The sequence below is a fragment of the Coregonus lavaretus genome (genome assembly GCF_964263955.1).
Source record: "Coregonus lavaretus genome assembly, contig: HAP1_SCAFFOLD_1041, whole genome shotgun sequence".
NCBI classification, from domain to species: domain Eukaryota; kingdom Metazoa; phylum Chordata; class Actinopteri; order Salmoniformes; family Salmonidae; genus Coregonus; species Coregonus lavaretus.
The window spans coordinates 156,843-162,500 of record NW_028165287.1 but is presented as its reverse complement, the minus strand read 5'-3'; the positions used below and the strand labels follow the sequence as shown (position 1 = coordinate 162,500).

General features: G+C 45.2%; 1 long non-coding RNA gene across 1 annotated transcript in view; it reads left to right on the top strand.

Annotated features, from left to right (window-relative positions):
- The window catches only part of LOC311116020, a 9,013-nt gene extending 4,032 nt beyond the window's left edge, over nucleotides 1-4,981 (top strand). The window contains exons 3-4 of the long non-coding RNA XR_014611344.1: nucleotides 3,454-3,494; nucleotides 4,807-4,981. This is a non-coding gene — a long non-coding RNA (uncharacterized lncRNA). The remainder of the gene's footprint in view (nucleotides 1-3,453; nucleotides 3,495-4,806) is intronic.
- The last annotated feature ends 677 nt before the right edge of the window (nucleotides 4,982-5,658 follow it).

Here is a 5,658-nt window from a genome sequence, read left to right as displayed (position 1 = left end):
TGGAGGGAGCTGAAGGTTCGAGTTGCCAAACGTCAGGCTCGAAACCTTAATGACTTGGAGAAGATCTGCCAAGAGGAGTGGGACAAAATCCCTCCTGAGATGTGTGCAAACCTGGTGGCCAACTACAAGAAAACGTCTGACCTCTGTGATTGCAAACAAGGGTTTTGCCACCAAGTACTAAGTCATGTTTTGCAGAGGGGTCAAATACTTATTTCCCTCATTAAAATGCAAATCAATTGATAACATTTTTGACATGCGTTTTTCTGGATTTTTGTTGTTGTTATTCTGTCTCTCACTGTTCAAATAAACCTACCATTAAAATGATAGACTGATCATGTCTTTGTCAGTGGGCAAACGTACAAAATCAGCAGGGGATCAAATACTTCTTACCCTCACTGTACTGAGCAGCTCGTGTTATACAGTGCCTTCGGAAAGTATTCAGACCCCTTGACCTTTACCACATTTTGTTACGTTACAGCCTTATTCTAAAATTGATTTTTTTTTAAACAACTCCTCAGCAATCTACACACAATACCCCATAATACAAAGCGAAAACTGTTTTTTAGAAAAAACTGAAATACCTTATTTACATAAGTATTCAGACCCTTTAATATGAGACTCGAAATTGAGCTCCGGTGCATCCTGTTTCCATTGATCATCTTTGATGTTTCTACAACTTGATTTGGAGTCCACCTGTGGTAAATTCAAGTGATTGGACAGGATTTGGAAAAGCACACACCTGTCTATATAAGGTCCTACAGTTGACCGTGCATGTCAGAGCAAAAACCAAGCCATGAGGTCGAAGGTATTGTCCGTAGAGCTCCGAGACAGGATTGTGTCGAGGCACAGATCTGGGGAAGGGTACCAAAAAATGTCTGCAGCATTGAAGGTCCCCAAGAACACAGTGGCCTCATCATTCTTAAATGGAAGAAGTTTGGAACCACCAAGACTCTTCGTAGAGCTGGCCGCCCGGCCAAACTGAGCAATCGGGGGAGAAGGGCCTTGGTCAGGGATGCGAGAGTTCCTCTGTGGAGAGCTCTAGAGTTCCTCTGTGGAGATGGGAGAACCTTCCAGAAGGACAACCATCTCTGCAGCACTCCACCAATCAGACCTTTATGGTAGAGTGGCCAGACGGAAGCCACTCCTCATTAAAAGGCACATGATAGCCCGCTTGGAGTTTGCCAAAAGGCACCTAAAGACTCTCAGACCATGAGAAAAAAGATTCTCTGGTCTGATGAAACCAAGATTGAACTCTTTGGCCTAAATGCCAAGCGTCACGTCTGGAGGAAACCTGGCACCATCCTTACGGTGAAGCACGGTGGTGGCAGCATCATGCTGTGGGGATGTTTTTCAGCGGCAGGGACTGGGAGACTAGTCAGGATCGAGGCAAAGATGAACGGAGCAAAGTCCAGAGAGATCCTTGATGAAAACCTGCTCCAGAGCGCTCAGGACCTCAGACTGGGGCAAAGGTTCACCTTCCAACAGGACAACAACCCTAAGCACACAGCCAAGACAACGCAGGAGTGGCTTCGGGACAAGTCTCTGAATGTCCTTGAGTGGCCCAGCCAGAACCCGGACTTGAACCCTATCGAACATCTCTGGAGAGACCTGAAAATAGCTGTGCAGCGACGCTCCCCATCCAACCTGACAGAGCTTGAGAGGATCTGCAGAGAAGAATGGGAGAAACTCCCCAAATACAGGTGTGCCAAGCTTGTAGCGTCATACCCAAGAAGACTCGAGGCTGTAATCGCTGCCAAAGGTGCTTCAACAAAGTACCGAGTAAAGGGTCTGAATACTAATGTAAATGTGATATTTCAGTTTATTTTTAATAAATGTGCAAACATTTCTAAAAACCTGTTTTTGTTTTGTCATTATGAGGTATTGTGTGTAGATTGATGAGGGGGAAAAAACAATTTAATCAATTTTAGAATAAGGCTGTAACGTAACAAAATATGGAAAAAGTGAAGGGGTCTGAATACTTTCCAAAGGCACAAAGCATGCTACATGTCAGACCAATTAGAACTCATCTCCCGGAATGTCCAGCCCATCTATTATCTCAGCCAATCAGGGCTAGCGGAAGGTTCCTGTCTTTTCCCGTGGCTAAACCAACTAGGCTCGTAATTTTAACACTTCTATTCATATTTACAGATGGCGTATGAGTGTGTTAAGGCACAATAACGTTTACATGTTCCAGAAGGCATTTCTGCCAAAAAACGCATTTTGATAAAATATAAAAAATGACTCTCCTGTGAAGTAGTGACGTGCAACATACGCCTAGCTTCCTGAAATGTGTAACAGGTCAGTGTGTAACATGTCAGTGTGTAACAGGTCAGCAGTGTGTAACAGGTCAGCAGTGTGTAACAGGTCAGCCGTGTGTAACAGGTCGTCAGTGTGTAACAGGTTGTCAGTGTGTAACAGGTCGTCAGTGTGTAACAGGTCGTCAGTGCGTAACAGGTCAGCAGTGCGTAACAGGTCAGCAGTGTGTAACAGGTCAGCAGTGTGTAACAGGTCAGCCGTGTGTAACAGGTCGTCAGTGTGTAACAGGTCGTCAGTGTGTAACAGGTCGTCAGTGTGTAACAGGTCGTCAGTGCGTAACAGGTCAGCAGTGTGTAACAGGTCAGCAGTGTGTAACAGGTCGTCAGTGTGTAACAGGTCGTCAGTGCGTAACAGGTCGTCAGTGCGTAACAGGTCAGCAGTGTGTAACAGGTCGTCAGTGTGTAACAGGTCAGCAGTGTGTAACAGGTCGTCAGTGCGTAACAGGTCGTCAGTGCGTAACAGGTCAGCAGTGTGTAACAGGTCAGCAGTGTGTAACAGGTCGTCAGTGTGTAACAGGTCAGCAGTGTGTAACAGGTCGTCAGTGTGTAACAGGTCGTCAGTGTGTAACAGGTCGTCAGTGTGTAACAGGTCTGCAGTGTGTAACAGGTCAGCAGTGTGTAACAGGTCAGCAGTGTAACAGGTCAGTGTGTAACAGGTCAGTGTGTAACAGGTCAGTATCGTTCTGTCTCCAGGTCAGTGTGTAACAGGTCAGTATCGTTCTGTCTCCAGGTCAGTGTGTAACAGGTCAGTATCGTTCTGTCTCCAGGTCAGTGTGTAACAGGTCAGTATCGTTCTGTCTCCAGGTCAGTGTGTAACAGTTCAGTGTGTAACAGGTCAGTATCGTTCTGTCTCCAGGCCAGTGTGTAACAGGTCAGTATCGTTCTGTCTCCAGGTCAGTGTGTAACAGGTCAGTGTGTAACAGGTCAGTATCGTTCTGTCTCCAGGTCAGTGTGTAACAGGTCAGTGTGTAACAGGTCAGTATCGTTCTGTCTCCAGGTCAGTGTGTAACAGGTCAGTGTGTAACAGGTCAGTATCGTTCTGTCTCCAGGTCAGTGTGTAACAGGTCAGTATCGTTCTGTCTCCAGGTCAGTGTGTAACAGGTCAGTGTGTAACAGGTCAGTATCGTTCTGTCTCCAGGCCTGACCCCTCCTGGCACTACTACCTCACAGACTTCATCAGTAAGTAAAAGTCTCACAACTCTGCCTCCTTCTGTTGGGGAATTCTGTTCCTGTATTTCTGTGTGTTCCTGTATTTCTGGGTGTGTTCCTGTATTTCTGGGTGTGTTCCTGTATTTCTGGGTGTGTTCCTGGATTTCTGGGTGTTCCTGGATTTCTGGGTGTGTTCCTGGATTTCTGGGTGTGTTCCTGTATTTCTGTGTGTTCCTGGATTTCTGGGTGTGTTCCTGGATTTCTGGGTGTGTTCCTGTATTTCTGTGTGTTCCTGGATTTCTGGGTGTTCCTGGATTTCTGGGTGTGTTCCTGGATTTCTGGGTGTGTTCCTGGATTTCTGTGTGTGTTCCTGTATTTCTGTGTGTGTTCCTGGATTTCTGTGTGTTCCTGTATTTCTGTGCGTGTTCCTGTATTTCTGGGTGTTCCTGGATTTCTGGGTTTGTTCCTGTATTTCTGGGTGTGTTCCTGTATTTATGTGCGTGTTCCTGTATTTCTGGGTGTGTTCCTGTATTTCTGGGTGTGTTCCTGTATTTCTGTGTGTATTTCTGTGCGTGTTCCTGTATTTCTGTGCGTGTTCCTGTATTTCTGTGTGTATTTCTGTGCGTGTTCCTGTATTTCTGTGCGTGTTCCTGTATTTCTGTGTGTATTTCTGTATTTCTGTGTGTATTTCTGTGCGTATTTCTGTATTTCTGTGTGTATTTCTGTGCGTGTTCCTGTATTTCTGTGTGTATTTCTGTGTGTGTTCCTGTATTTCTGTGTGTGTTCCTGTATTTCTGTGTGTGTTCCTGTATTTCTGTGTGTATTTCTGTGCGTGTTCCTGTATTTCTGTGTGTATTTCTGTGCGTGTTCCTGTATTTCTGTGTGTATTTCTGTGTGTGTTCCTGTATTTCTGTGTGTATTTCTGTGCGTGTTCCTGTATTTCTGTGCGTGTTCCTGTATTTCTGTGCGTGTTCCTGTATTTCTGTGCGTGTTCCTGTATTTCTGTGCGTGTTCCTGTATTTCTGTGCGTGTTCCTGTATTTCTGTGCGTGTTCCTGTATTTCTGTGCGTGTTCCTGTATTTCTGTGCGTGTTCCTGTATTTCTGTGCGTTTATCCCCACTACAACAGGACCTCTCTGGTGAATGAACTTAATTAACATATTATTATTATTATTATTACCAATGTTGTGTAGCGGAACACAAGTGTGCTTCCGGAGTCCCCCCCCCCCCCTCCCTCTACAGGATTCAGTCCCCCCCCACTCTAAGCCATAAGAGGTGGTTGACAACCCAACAGAGTAACGTCTGTCTGCGGTGTGACTGACGGAGTGTGTGTCTGTCTCCAGGACGCTGGCTGTAATCCCAGACTGCAGCAGACTGGACCTGTGAGAACATCTCTGAACACGTGGAAGCAGAGATGAAGAGGAGATTGATAGTAATAATGATGTGTTTATCTAAATGTTAATAAGACCTTTGTTCCTTTTTATAAAAACTAGATTATTTTATTTACCCGTTACCTCTGTCACCTGAGTATGGCTATGCGGTGTAAAAAGTGTGTGTGTGTGTTGAAGTTGTCTGTCTGTTGTGAAGCTCTTCACTATTTACTGAAGACGTTAATAATAAAACATGTTTCTTTTGTTCACGTCTGGTTGCTGGGTTTTATTGTTTTTACACTACGTCACAATCGTATTCCTTGTTTGGTCACAATGGGTTGTTTTCTGTTTCCACGTCAGGAAGATCTGATCACAGTGGCTGCCTTTTACACAGGCAGTCGTTTAAAAGAATGTTGCCCCGTGTGAGAATTGAACTCGCAACCTTCAGATCGAGACTCGCGGGGGCATTTTCTACCAAGAATGAACACACTGGCCGATGCCGACCTGTATCGAATAGATTTTCAATGCTTTCTTTTCCGTGACAATCTGAGAGTAGAAAAGCATCGGGCTTCTTCTGACGAGCCTTGTATAATATAATATGCCATTTAGCAGACGCTTTTGATCCAAAGCGACTTACAGTCATGCATGCATACATTTATTTGTGTATGGGTGGTCCCGGGGATCGAACCCACTACCCTTGGCGTTACAAGCGCCGTGCTCTACCAGCTGAGCTACCAGAGGACCTTGTTCCTCTCACCCCGTAAATCTGTCATCATCCATCCAACTTTTTATTATGAAAACCCGTCTCTTTTTGTCAAACCGCTC